Genomic DNA, 15339 nt, shown 5'->3' on the forward strand with positions numbered 1-15339 from the left:
TTCAAAGGAGGTACAGCGGGGTAAGCTTATGCCATCTCTGCTTCATCTTAAGTAGTTTGCTTTTTAGATGGGAATGTTAAGACTTAAATGCAATCCATGTGTGATTGGCATACCTCCTCCTTTTTCCTGCTCATGATCCTGCTATCTGAGACAACCACCTCTTCCCTTCTGTTCTCCCCTCAAACCTGTACCCCTTCCTCCTCCTTTACCCTCTGCAGATGACCTTACTTCTGCAGGTCCAGACTTTGGATTCTTTCCTTTTTTTGCCCATCCCATTTCCTAGGCACCTCATCTTGTCTCATAGCTTTAATATCATTTACCTGCTGGTGAGTCTCTAATTCATATCTTCAATAGAAAAATTTCCCCTTAATTCTACTTGGATGTCTAAATAGGCACCTCAAACCCAGCATATCCAAAAATGAACTCCTGATTCCCTGTACCGATACCTTCCCAGCCTGCTGCTCCCACCGTTTTTCTCAACTTAGTAAATGGCACTGTCATTCTTTCAGGTGCTTTGGCCATAACTTTGGACTTGATTTCTTTATAGCTTAATTTTCTTTTTTATACTTTAAATTGAGTTCATTAGCTGAGTCCATCTGCCTTCAAATTTGGTAATTTCTCCCACTGTAGTACAATCTATTACCATTTCCCTCATTTTTTAAATTGCAGGTACCTTCCAACTGGTCTCGAAGCCGCTTCCTTTATAAGGCAGAATACAGTCTATTTCCTATATAGCAGCGAGAACAATCCTTTGAACTTTAAATCAGATCCTATCACTTTCTTGTTCAAAAGACTCTGATGCCAAGAGAAAATGAAATAACACCCCCTGTTTCCCTCCTCTCTCAGAATACATGGCAGAGCCAGTTCAGGGCCCACAAGGCCTGCATGCTCTGGTCCCTGCCAGCCCCGCCCCATCCACCTTGCACAAGCACTCCAGCCTGGCTGTGCTCTGAGCACACCAAGACTGCTGGGGCCTCTGGTCTTAGCTCTGCTGTCCTTTTGCTAGACTGCTCTTTCTCGAATAGTTATAAGCTCACTTCGTCTTTTCTTTTAGTTTTGTACTTAAATCTTATCAGAGTGGCTTTCTATAAAAAAGTATTCTATAAAAAATTGTCATCTTTTTGTCTCCTGTTCTCTCTGTCCTTCTTGCCTGTTCTTTTCTGTAGCATTATTACCACCTGACACAACATGTAAACAAAAAAGTATACATCTTTCTTTTATTGTGTAAAGTCCGTAAAGAGAGTGGCTCTGTTTTTTTTTTTTTTTGTTTGTTTTTGTTTTGTTTTGTTTTGTTTTTTGCTACTATTCTCAGCTTGTAGCACAATGCCAGGAATATAGTAAGTGCTCAGTAAATATTTATTGAATAGAAGAATTTTATATGATGCTTGTTTCCAGCACTCAGTGATCAGTCTTAGAAAACTCCAGAATATTATAGAAAAGTTTTCAATGTATGTAGTCAAGGCTCTGCTTGGTGGTGTCAAGTGGTTGTTTCCATAGCTTATTGAATGGCCCCATAGAAGAGCACAGAAAATGCCATTCTCTGTTTTGTTAAACAGATCAGATTTATTTATTTGGTAAAGCTTGAGATATCTATAATCACTGCCATTTCCATGGCAGAGACTTCATCTTTTAACTTTTTTTTTTTAACTCTTAAAAAAAGATACTGTATAATTAGTTCCCTTCCCTTCTCAAGGATTTGGAAAAATGGATATAAACAATATGAAGGTAATTTTGGACCCTTGCTAAGTTAACATGAATTAGAATTTCTTATGTGTAATTTTAGGGCTAAGAAATAAATTGAAACCACCTAAAACTCACTTTTCTATGAACTTGAATTACCAGTTTGCTTGCAGATATTCAAGTACTGATGGTAAAAACTATCTGAGACAACCATGGTGTCTCAGGGTGTGGGAGGAAGAAGATGAGGGTAAAGGGAGGATAAATAGTGATGAATGGAGACTTGACTTGGGGTCTGAACGCACAATGCAATATATAGATGACATATTGTAGAATTGTACACCTGAAACCTTTCTAATTTTATTAACCAATGTCAATACAATAAATTCAATAAATAAAAAAAACCCATGATGTCTCAGGAACTAGAGGCTGCAAAATCAAGTCTTACAGTTCTTTGATGTATCTGATTTTAAAACTGAAATAAATGTATTTTCTGGGAGGAGAGGTTGGGAAATTGTGCTTTATCAAAGTTTTTAATGTCTTAGTCATTGAAATATGAACAGACTTCTGCACAGCAAAAGAAACCATCAACAAAACGACAAGAGATCCCATTGCATGGGAGAACATATTTGACAATGTTATATCTGATAAAGATTTAATCTCCAAAATTTATAGGGAACTCATACAACTTAACAAAAGGTAGATAAACAATCCAATCAAAAAATGGGCAAAGGACCTAAATAGACACTTTTCGAAAGTGGACATACAGAAGGCCAAGAGACTTATGAAAACATGGTTGAATTCACTAATCATCTAAGAGATCCAAATCAAAGCAACAATTCGGTACCATCTCACACCTGTCAGATGGCTATCATCAACAAATCAACAAAGGACAAGTGCTGGCGAGGATGCGGAGAAAAAGGAACCCTCATGCACTGCTGGTGGGAATGCAGACTGGTGCAGCCACTGTGGAAAACAGTATGGAGTTTCCTAAAAAAATTAAAAATGGAATTCCCATTTGACCCAGTAATCCCACTTCTAGGAATATATCCCAAGAAGCCAGAAATACCAATCAGAAAGGATATATGCATCCCTCTGTTCATACCAGCACAATTTACAATAGCTAAGATTTGGAAACAGCCTAAGTGCTCATTAGCAGATGAGTGGATTACAACCTGTTGGTACATCTACACAATGGAATACTATGCTGTTGTAAGAAAGAAGGAACTCTTACCATTCACAACTGCATGGGTGGACCTGGAGAGCATTATGCTAAGTGAAATAAGCTAGTCTGAGGAAGCTAAATATCACATGAGCTCACTCATTTGTGGAATATAATGAATAACAAACTGATGAACAAAAGTAGATCCAGAGACATAGAAGCATCAAAATAAACCTCAGAGGGAAGACAGGGGAGGTGGAGGGTAGGGATAAGAGATCAACCAAAGGGCTTGTAAGCATATAAGCATAATCCATGGTCAAAGACAGTAGGGGGGTGAGCGTATGTGCTGGAGGGTGGGAGTGGCCAGGGAGAGGTCAATGGGGGAAAAAGAAGACATATGTAAAATTTTAAACAATAAAGAATAATAAAGAAATATTAACAGACTTTACAAAATACAAAATATATCCCCACTCCCAGCCTGTGAATTTAAAAATTCTGCATTTTGTTGTGTCTGATGTGTATGTGCCATTTATGAACTTTTTCTTTTTGAGCTTGTGCCCAATGTTTCCTGAGAAGTGAACAGACTATTGAAGGCTATTAAATCAGCTGTTAGGTGCTAAAATATGGAATTGAGTCAAGTGTGATTCATTGGTGCGTGGTCTGCCTTGCTTCTTCACTCTGCCCACATTGCATAGACAGGAGGTGCGTGGGATTCTGGGCTGGAATCCTGGCTTTGCCATTCAGTAAGCTATACAACCCAGAGCGTGTTCCCTGACTTCCCTTACAGGCTTCCTTGACCTTATTACAAAGTGGAATACTAATGTACTTACCATGGTGAAACATCAGAGGGTTAAAGAATTAAATGAGGTAATATATGTATGTATGATTTATTATCAGCTTATTTATTGTTTCCTATTAGGTATATAATATTATTAGCTTGGGGAGATTATAGTACAAGTGGGTAGTAGTGTTAATTTCCATTTATATGAAAAGATGGTATAACCACCTTGGACATAAACTTTTCTAGTAGTGGGAATTGATTTGTGTTATTGTCATTTAGTAATAGCAGTTTCATTGGAGTTAAGAACATCTGTATTAGTGCGTGTTCTTAAAATTGTTATTCCCTCCTGAATATAGGGCTGAAATTGAAAAATTTAGAGAATGTTGGGAACAAATAAATCTGTTAAGATAAAGTAGGAAGTTTTTCTTACTGACAAATGATGGTGGCATAAAGTTTTAAAGAGCAGGATAAACAACTTTTTCTGTAAAAACTCTTGTATGTATAGTTCTGAAGGTGTCAATCTTGGATTTAGACCATCAAGTTTGGTTTTATAAGAGAACCAGTGGCCCAGTGCATGAAATTCATGCAAAGGGGGGTATCCCTCAGCCTGGCCTGCAACCTCTCCAGTGTCAGACATCCCTCTTGCAATCTGAGACCACTGGTTCCTAACTGCTAACCTGCCTGCCTGCCTGACTGCCCCTAACCACTATGCCTGCCAGCTTTCTTGCCCCCAACTGCCCCCACTGGCCTTCTCACCCCCAACTGCCTCCCTTCTTGGCCTGATCGCCCCTAACTGCTCCCCCACCAGCCTGCTTGCCCCCAACTATCCTCCCCTGACAGCCAGCCTGATCACCCCCAATTGCACTCCCCCCCCCCCCCCCCCCCGCCTCCCATGGCCTGTTCACCCCTAACTGCCTCTGCCTCAGCCCTGCCACTATGGCTTTGTCTGGGTGGTGGCCATGGAGCTAGCTGGGATAAATAAGGAAGCCAAGCCTCCTGCCCGCTCCAGCCGGCTCCATGGCTCCAGCCGGCACTGCCATCTTTGTTATGTCAATTTGCATATTCCCTCCTTATTGGCTGTGGGCACTGCCATCTTTATTGTGAAGTGATGGTTAATTTGCATATTACTCTTTTATTCGATAGGATATATTAATTTACAGAGTACATTTATACAGGTAAAGAGATGGCACATGTATAAGGAGGAGACCAGGAGCCAATGGACACTGGGCTGGAATAATGCCATCATCTGGTAGGATTGTGTGAGGATAAATAATGGGTGGATGGATGTAAAATGTACAACTCATGATGGAGAAAATGTACTTAATAAATAGCAGTTCTCTGCTATATAGCAAGTTTTCCTCTATCACATGACCTCTCATTTCTGCCTTTCCCCTAGGACAGTGGTTGGCAAACCGCAGCTCATGAGCTGCATGAGGCTCTTTGGCCCTTAAGTGTGGCTCTTCCACAAAATGCCATGTGCGGGCGCACATGTACAGTGCGATTGAAACTTCATGTCCCATGTGCAGAAGTCGGTTTTCGGCCTGGGCCAGTCTATTTTGAAGAAGTGGTTCTGATGCTGAGCCACACTCAAGGGGCCAAAGAGCCCTTGTGGCTTGTGAGCTGCCGTTTGCCGACCACTGCCGTAGGAGATGAAAACTTATACTTAAAGATCATTTTAAATCATTACTTTAAAAATAATTCTGGAATTTTGCCTTTTTTCCCCAAGGTCCCTGTTTATTTTTTAGTCACAAAGTTCTTTACGCCTCTCTTTAAATTAAGAATACTATTTAATTTAAAAATTGCACTGTGAGTCTATTAAAAAATTAATAGTGTGACATATTAAAATATTAAACATATTTAGTATGGCATTAACAATATCTCAATGAATAGAATCAGGCTTTCTTATTAGACCAAATGTACAAATAAATTGTCATTAATTGAAATGTTTTATAAAACATTTTCCATGTAGCAGGTGTTTTTTTTTTTTTTTTTTTTTTTTTTTTAAGATGGAGTTATTGCAATTAGGTCAGAAAAATAAGAATAGATATGATTAATTGTGGGATTTAGGTTAAATATGTTGTAGTACATCCTTTTAAAAAAATTATTAATTGCTGGGCCAGCATGGCTGAGTGGTTGAGTGTTGACCTAAGAACAAGGAAGTTACAGTCGATTCCTAGTCAGGGCACATACTCAGATTGTGGGCTAGTTCCCCAGTGTAGGGTGTACTGGTCAATAATTCTCATCATTGATGTTTCTATTCCTCTCTCCCTCTCTGAAATCAATAAAAATATATTAAAATATTACTAGTTGAATACATTTTATCTTGTTGCTTACGCCTGCATTGGTTTTATGAAAGAATTCTGTAGTGATTTTTAAAATATATACCTCTTGTTTTGCTCAAACCTGATAAGTGTATTAATTTTATTGTATAATACTTGCCTTTGTATCCTTTAAATAGCTTACAGATCTCTTCTAATATCTTTATCAGCTATACTTTTATTTCTGGTATTCTGCTCATCTCATAAGTCTTCTTTTCATCCCTCATTTCTGCAGTGCTTCTTCCTGTCCCTGGGCCTTGAACTGGGTAGTCCTTTGTGTGGGTGTTCTTCCATTCTTTCTCCTCTCAGTCACTCCTGCTTATTTTCAGATTGCAGCTTAGCTGTTTCTTCCCTAGGGAAATCTTGCCTTACATTCCTAACCAGGTCAAACATCAGTACTCAATCAACAAATATTGGAGTGGCTACACTAGGCCAGGCAGAGTTCTGAGCTCTGAGAATATTAACGGACAAGTTTCCTTTTCCATGATGCTTGCATTCTACTGAGGAGATACATGCGCGCGCGCGCGCACGCCCACACACACACACACACACACACACACACACAAAGAGAGACACACACACACACACACACACACAAAGAGACACACACACACACATACACAAAAACACACACACACACACACACACATAAAGAGAGACACACACACACAAAGAGACACACACACACACACACACACACACATACACACAGAAGATCCAAATAAACAAGAAAACTAGCAGAGACAAATAACATTCAGATAATTAAACTAAGGCAAGTTTTGGATCCTACCTTAGATGAGAGGAGGAAAGGTAACATTTAAGCTGAGATCTGAGTGACAAGGGGAGCCCTTGATTAGGAGCAGAGCATTTCACACAGAAGAAGTAAGTGCAAAGATCCTGAGGCAGAGAAAAGGCAAGAGAGTGACATGAGGTTAGGAAGGGAAGGAATGGCAGACTGTTCAAGGCTTTGCAGTCCAGGGTAAGGGATTCGGTTTTATTCTATGTGCAATGGGAAACTATTGGAGGGCTTTTGTAGAAGTAGGGGCTGGGGGAAATGGAAATAATTTGGTTTACATTTTAGAAATATTCTTTCATGCAGAGATTGGATTGTGAGGGAGCAAGAGTGGTAACTGGGAGAACTGTTAGGATCCTATTGTAGTAGTCCAGGTAAGAGATGGTGTTCTTAATACACTTGTAATTTTGCATTTATTTATGTGATTAGTTGGTTGATATTGTCCTCACTGGACTGTAAGCTCCCTGAGGGCAGAAGCAATGTCTTTTTGCTTAAAGTTGTATTCCCAGTGCTTAGTCGGGAGCCTAGCCTCCTATGGACACCTAGTTGCCTACTACTTCAGTGACTAGATAAGGATTTTGAGAAACAATAAGATATGGTCTATCTATGTTGATATAACTATTGGGTCGGCAGCTAAGTAATTGCGGGTTTCACACATATGGCTTCAGTTGAATTTTTAGTTTGCAGACATAGTACAAATGTAAAACACATTTTGTTATTTGATAGTTGGCTATTCAGCTGTTAATCAGTAAAAAAAGTTTTTTGATCTGTTTTGTAGTTTTCGTTTGGCGTTCGTTGAAAAATGGAAAATCAAAAGGAACATTTTCGTCATATTTTGCTTTTTTATTTCCGCAAAGGGAAAACGCATCGCAAGCTCATAAAAAGTTATGTGCTGTTTATGGTGACGAAGCCTTAAAAGAACGGCAGTGTCAAAATTGGTTTGCCAAATTTCGTTCTGGTGATTTTTCACTCAAAGATGAAAAACGCTCTGGTCGTCCAGTTGAAGTTGATGACGCCCTAATCAAAGCAATAATCAATTCAGACTGTCACAGTACAACACGTGAGATTGCAGAGAAGCTTCATGTATCACATACATGCATTGAAAATCACTTAAAACAACTTGGCTATGTTTTGAAACTCGATACATGGGTTCCTCACGAAATGAAAGAATCACAGTTAACGCAACGCATTAGCAGCTGCAATTTGCTAAAGAAACGTAATGAAAATGATCCATTTTTAAAACGACTGATAACTGGCGATGAAAAATGGGTTGTTTACAACAATATCAAGCGGAAAAGATCGTGGAGCAGGCCAGGTGAACCAACTCAAACAACATCAAAAGCTGATATTCATCAAAAGAAGGTTTTGTTATCAGTTTGGTGGGATTACAAAGGAATTGTCTACTTTGAACTCTTACCACCCAACCGAACGATCAATTCTGATGTCTACATTGAACAACTAACGAAATTAAACAATGCAGTTGAAGAAAAGCGGCCCGAATTGACAAATCGAAAAGGTGTTGTATTCCATCATGACAATGCAAGGCCACACACATCTTTGGTCACTCGGCAAAAATTAATGGAGCTTGGTTGGGATGTTTTGCCACATCCACCATATAGTCCTGACCTTGCACCATCTGATTACTTTTTGTTTCGATCTTTACAAAACTCCTTGAATGGTAAAAATTTCAATAATGATGATGATGTCAAATCGTACCTGATTCAGTTTTTTGCTAATAAAAACCAGAAGTTTTTTGAACGTGGGATTATGATGCTGCCTGAAAGATGGCAAAAGGTCATTGATCAAAATGGGCAATACATTACAGAATAAAGTTATTTAGTTCCATGAAAAAATTGTCTTTGATTTTCTTTAAAAAATCCGCAATTACTTAGTTGCCGACCCAATATAAATTCAGTGCTTTCCTTTTATCACACATAAAAAGATAAATGCATGTATCATGGCTAAAGAAATTATTATAGCTAGCAGGAAAAAAAATTATAGTCATAATGTCAAGGCCCTTATTCACTTATTCAGGTAAGAGTTGCAAGTCCTTCATGGTTATTCTGACAGTGTAACTGCTACAAGCCACATATTAATGAGTAGAAGGTATTTCCATGGGGAATCTGTGAAGATATTGGATAGTAAAAAAAAGGGTAGCACACTAATTATAACCATATTATCACTGAAACTGTTGAGATTGTTACGATCTTTTAATCATAATGTATGGGTAGAAAAGTTACTGAGAGTGTCTTACATTGAATAAATATGAAAGATGTTTTAAAATTCTTAATTTAAAAAAATAAGACATCTGTGATTCTTTTAGGATAGAACTTACCTGTTATAATGGGACATTTGAAATGGACCATGATATTGATTTATACAGTTTTGGTGTGGAGATAGCCATATAACAAAATTAGTGTTTTCTCTTTCCTCATCTTTATAGACAATGATGGAAGAGTTTGAAACCTTTAAACAATTTTACTCCAACAGAGCTTAAAGCATTTTAGAACTCAAAATTATATCTAGACTGAGATTCAATTATTCTTTGGTCTGCAATAAATTTAAATGGTTTGATTATTAACCTAGGTCATGGTTGGTTGGTCTATAAATGATAGATTTTTTTCTGTCAGAGAAAGTCAGCTTGGAAAAAAATTAGACAGCCTATGTAAAGAATCTTGCATTATAGAAAGGAAATTAAAAATTTATTTTTATTGATTTTTAGAGAGAGAGGAAGAGAAACATCAATGTGACAGTAGAATAGCATTTGGCTTCCTCCTGCATACCCTCTACCTGGGATCAAGCCTGCAACCCAGGGCATGTAGTCTGACCAGGAATCGAACAGGCCACCTTTGGGTGCATGGGACAAAGACCACTCAACTGAGACACAATGGCCAGGGCAGAATTTTTTTAGGTAAATGCACTTATGGACTTTGCTTTCTTTATTACTTTATTTATTCAGTAATTACTAGTACTTATTGAATCCTGACTGTGTGCAAAGCTCTGATGACCCAAAGATGAACACGTTCTTGGTACTAACATTATGGTGACTGGTGATATCACTAGAGTATGACGTGAGGACATGTGCTGATGCCTGTGGAAGCACATAGAGAGGCATCCAAATCAGATTTGGGAGTGATTAATATCTACACTCAGTGAGGGATATCCCAGGCAAGGGATTGCTTTGAATGGTGAGAGTAAGTAAAAGATCTAGGAAGAGGGAACTTTGCATACTAAAGTCTAGAATCTATTCTAGAGATAATGTGGCTTCTTTTGGAGAGTAGGCAGACTTGGGGTGGGATTGAAAGGAGGCAGGGGAGGAGGAGGGAGAGGGAATGCTAAGAGATGTGGCTGGTGAGGAAGGTAGAGGCCAAATGAAGAAGATATTAAAATATTTTTAGCATTGGAGTAACATCAGAGTTGAGCTCTTAAAAATCTTTCTGGGTGTTTTGTGTAGATTAAAAAAAAATCACAAAATTCTTTTACCTGGTTTGTGTTGTATGTATCATTTATAGACATAAGGAAGCAGTATTTTTTAAAAAAATATATTTTTATTGATTTTTTACAGAGAGAAAGAGAGAGGGATAGAGAGTTAGAAACATCTATCAGCTGCCTCTTGCACACCCCCTACGGGGGACATGCCCGCAACCAAGGTACATGCCCTTGACCGGAATCGAACCTGGGACCTTTCAGTCAGCAGGCCGATGCTCTATCCACTGAGCCAAACCGGTTTCGGCAGGAAGCAGTATTTTTTAAGTAAACTTTATTATTGAAGGTTAACATGCATACATAAAAATATACTGGTCATAAGGTTATAGACCAAAGTAAGCCACCTATTTAGTGACTACTACCCACATCAAAAAATAAAAAATTATCACCCCAGAATTCATCTATTGCTTTCTTTTAGTTATATCCTGCGCTCAGAGGGTGACCACTAGTTTAAATATATCACAATTGATTTGTTTTGACAATTTTAAAACTTTAAACAAATGAAATAATATAATATGTACTTGTTTGGGTCACTAATTATTTCTTTGCAATATTTATCTGTGCTGCTGTGTATAGTAATAGTTATTTTTTCTTCTCCTACATCTTTATATTTCATTGTTGTATATATGACATTTAAAATACTATTTTACAGTTCATAGACATTTGGGCCATTTCCAGTTTTTCTCTGTTATAAATAGTACTGCCATGAACATTCTTATACATGTACTAGAGGTCCGATACACAAAATTTGTGCACAAGGGAGTGTGTCCCCCAGCCCAACCTGCACTTTCTCCAATCTGGGACTCCTCGAGGGATGTCCTACTGCCCATTTAGTCCCCATTGTACCGGAACAGGCCTAAACGGGCAGTCGGACATCCCTCTCACAATCCAAGACTGCTAGCTTCCAACTGCTCACCTGCCTGCCTTCCTGATTGCCCCTAACCACTTCTGCTTGCCAGCCTGATCACCTCCTAACCACTCCCTGCCAGCCTGATTGATGCCTAACTGCTCCCCTGCCAGCCTGATTGCCCTAACTGCCCTCCCCTACAGGCCTGGTCATCCCTAACTTCCCTCCCCTACATGCCTGGTTTCCCCCAACTCCCCTCCCCTGCTGGCCTGATTTCCCACAACTGTCCTCCCTTGCAGGCCTGGTCCCTGCCAACTGCCCTCCCCTGCTGGCCATATTGCATCCACATGGGGGCATCCATCTTTGACCACATGGGGCAGCCATATTCTGTTGGAGTGATGGTCAATTTGCATATTACTCTTTTATTAGATAGGATAGAGGCTTGGTGCATGAATGGGGTCCAGCTGATTTGCCCTGAAGGGTGTCCTGGATCAGGGTGGGAGTTCCCTTCAGGCATGTGGCAGCCTGGGTGAGGGGCCTCTGGTGATTTTCAGGCCAGCCATGCCCCCCGGTGACCCAAGCAGAGGCCCTGGTATCTGGGATTTATTATTCTTCTATAATTGAAACTTTGTAGCCTTGAGCAGAGGCCAGGATGGGTGGGAAGCTTGGCTTCCTCCATTGCCAGGGGCAATCCAAGCCTCCTGCTCTCTTCAGCTCCATGGATACCACCATTTTTGTTGGGATTCATTTATTTTTTATAACTAAAACTTTGTATCCTTGAGTAGAGACTAGGGCCGGCCAGGGCAGGTGGGAAGCTTGACTTCCTCCATTGCTGGGGCAACCTAAGCCTCTTACTTGCTCCAGCTCCATGGCTGCCACTATTTGTTGGGTTAATTTGCATACACACTCTTGATTGGATGGTGGATGTGGCTTGTGGGCATAGTGGAGGTACAGTCAATTTGCATGTTTCTCTTTTATTAGATAGGGTATGTGGACATTTCTGTTGAGTGTATACCTTGAAATGGAATGCATTGTCAGTTATACGTATGATTTACTTTTATTATTTATTTAAGAGAGAGGGAGGGAAGGAAAAGTGAGAGAAAGAAAGAGAGAGAGAAGGAGAATAAGAGAGAGAGAAAGAGAGAGAGATTTATTATTCCACTCATTTATGCATTCATTGGTTGATCCTTGCCCTGACTTGATCCATCCACAACCTTGGTGTATCGGATGATGCTCTAACCATCTGAACTACCTGGTCATGGCTCTGATTTATCTTTGATATGGCCAAACAGTTGCCCAAAGTAGTTGTATAATTTATATCAGTGTGTGAAAGTTTTAGTTGCTTCCCCCCGCCCTGCTGGGCTGGTCACCCCCAACTACCCCCCTGCCAGTCTGGTTGCCCCTAACTCCCATCTGCACTGGCCTGGTTGCCCCTCACTGTCCCACCTGCCAGCCTAATCGCCTCTGCTGGCCTGGTCACCCCATGCAGCTTGCTTGTTCAGTCATTTGGTCATCCCTCACTAATACCCCTGCTGGCCTGGTCATAGGCAGCCATCTTGTGAGGACATGAGGGTTAATTTGCATATTACATCTTTATTATATAGGTTCCTATCTATATTATAAAAGGCCTGTGCAATAATGCTGTAAAGACCAAAGACTGGCTTGGGTGGGTGGGGTTGCTTGATTTCACTTGCTGGGCTTCTAGTTGGACTATAAAATACCTTAAATTATTTAGTTCTGATATGAGATAGTATAAGTCTTTAAATTTTGTCTTACTTCTTGATTTTCTTTTATTGTATGTTTTCTTAGTGTTTAGCATTTACTTATAAATTCTAGAATCATTCTTATCAATTCCCCCCAAATAAAAACCTGGTTGAGATTTTTGTTTGGAATTGAATTGAATCTGTAGATCAATTTGGGAAAGTTTCCATCTTACCTAATAATAGACAAACATGTAAATTGACCATACCTCCGCTATGCCATCAGCCAGTCAGGAGTGATATGCAAATCAACCTAGCAAAGATGGCGGTTAGTTTGCATATACAGATGCTGAGTAAGGGGGCCGAGGGGGGGGGTAAGGGAGGGGCCCAGGATGCTTGTGTCATCGATGACACAGGCATTCTGCCCCAACCCAGGTCTCTCAGGGCCTCTGGGCAGCAGGGGAAGGTGAGGCTGGAGCAGAAAGAGGAGGCTCCCAGAGTGGAAAGAGGTGGCTCTGGGGCCTGAGTGGAAAGGGGCTGGGCCAGAGTGGAAAGGCGGTGCTGGCAGCCAGGGAAAGGAAAGCCCAGTCTAGCATGAATCTTTGTGTGTCGGGCTTCTAGTCTTTATAATAATTTATAATACTTCTAATCAATGAACACATTATAGCTCTCTAATTAGGTTGTCTTTAATTTCTCTAAGTAATGCTTTCAATTTCTCTCTGTAGCATTTTTGCACATTTTCCCTTAGACTAATTCTTTTTGTTGTTATTGCAAATTACATCTTTTAAACTTTCACCTTCTAACTTTTTTGCTGCTTGTATATATAAATGCAATAGATTTTGGTATATTGATCTCAAGTGCAAGGATTTGGCACATTCACTTCTTAGTTTCAATGGTTTATCTGTAGAATCATTTGGCTTATCTATGTGCATAATTATTTTATATGATAGTTTTATTTTTTCTTGTTCTGTTCTTATATCTTTCATATTTTTGAATTGCGTCATTGCACTAACTAGGACCTCGGTTATAATTTTGATTAGTAGTGATGATAGTGTTTGTCTCATTCTCATTCCCAATTTCAGGGAGAAAGCTTTCAATATTTAAAGTATGATAGTTACTTACTTAGAAGTGTTGTTGAAACATTTTCAGGTTAAGAAAATTCTCTTATTTATAATTTGATAGGCATTTCAATCATGAACACGTGTCAAGCTTTAGCAAATGCTTTTCTGCATCTATTGCAATTATCATATGGTTTGTTTCTCCTTTATTTTATCAATGTGGTAATCCCATTTTCAAAAATGTTAAAAAATCTTATATCTCTATCATGTATAATCAATCTTGTATAAACTCAACAGATGTGCTGTGATTTTTGTGTTTTATTGGATTCAGTTTGCTATTATTTTGTTAAAGATTTTCGTGTCTGTTTAGGAGAGAGATTAGCTTGTAATTTTCTCTATGTGTGTGTGTGTGTGTGTGTCTGTGTGTGTGTGTGTGTCTGTGTGTGTGTAATGAACTTGCCTTATTTAGGTTTCAGGTGCATGCTAGTCTTATAAAATCAATTGGGAAGTGTTCCTTTTTTTGTCCAACTCTCTGGAAGAGATTGGTATTAGTTCTTGCTTAAATGTTTGATAGAAAATTCATCAGTGAAACCATTTGATACTACTCCTGATCTTAGCCATAAGTCCAAGAAGTGCTCAGTGAAGCCATCTCAGACTAGAGTTTTCTTTGTAGGAAGGAAAATGAATACAATTACATTAAGTATAGACCCAGCCAGGTTTTTCATTTCTTCTTGTGTGAATTTAGTAGGTTGTGTTTTTCAAAGAACTTGGTTATTTTCTATAAATTTTCAAATTTGCAGGTGAAAGTTGGTACTACAACCGTTTTCTTTGGAAAGTTTGTGGGATTTGTGTAGTGTCCCCTTTTCATTCCTGATGTTGACATTTTGTGTTTTTTTTCTTTTTTTTTTTTCTTGATTAGTCTTGTGTAGGGTTTATCGTTTATTCTTTCAGTGAGACAATTCGACTTTATTGTTTTTTTTGTTTGTTTTTTGCTATTGAGGCTTATTTTTTCTAAGTCATTCAATTTTGTTCTTGGTTTATATATATAGAATATTTTTGCCTATATGTCATATAAGTGTAATATTTCTGGCTTCAATGAGCTATTCTTTATCTATCTTTGTGAGAACACTACTTACATTATTGATTTTCACTCTGCTTTTCTAATATATATAAGTAAAGTTCTGCATTTTCCATTAAGCCATGGTTTTAATAGCATTTTAAAAGTCTTGATGTCATATCTTAATTTTTCTGCTCAAAGTATTTTAAAATGGCCATTGTATTTTTTCTTTGACCAATTAATTGTGATAATGTAATTATTTTTAACATTGACTTATAGCTTAATCTCATTATTATCAAATAAAATGTTACTAAGATTTTAGTCTTTTTATATTTTTGACACTTGTTTTATGGCCTATGGTCACTTTTGGTAAATGATATATGTACACTTGAATGGACTGTTCAGTATATTCTGTAGCTATTGGTGCAGTGTTCCACACATATGGATTAGATAACAGCTA

The 15339-nt window shown here is 38.7% G+C and overlaps 1 protein-coding gene across 5 annotated transcripts in view; it reads left to right on the forward strand.

Annotated features, from left to right (window-relative positions):
- The window catches only part of RNF182 (ring finger protein 182), a 66352-nt gene that overhangs the window by 11903 nt on the left and 39110 nt on the right, over nucleotides 1-15339 (forward strand). Inside the window, exon 1 of one of the 5 annotated variants that reach the window (XM_084872756.1) lies at nucleotides 3649-3706. The exons of the other annotated variants lie outside the window; for them this stretch is intronic. The gene's annotated coding sequence lies outside the window, so the exon portion shown is untranslated. Of the gene's footprint in view, nucleotides 1-3648; nucleotides 3707-15339 lie in introns of those variants that run through there. 5 annotated transcript variants of the gene reach the window in all.

The sequence above is a fragment of the Pipistrellus hanaki genome (genome assembly GCF_964339955.1).
Source record: "Pipistrellus hanaki genome assembly, chromosome: 2".
In the NCBI taxonomy this organism is placed as follows: Eukaryota; Metazoa; Chordata; class Mammalia; order Chiroptera; family Vespertilionidae; genus Pipistrellus; species Pipistrellus hanaki.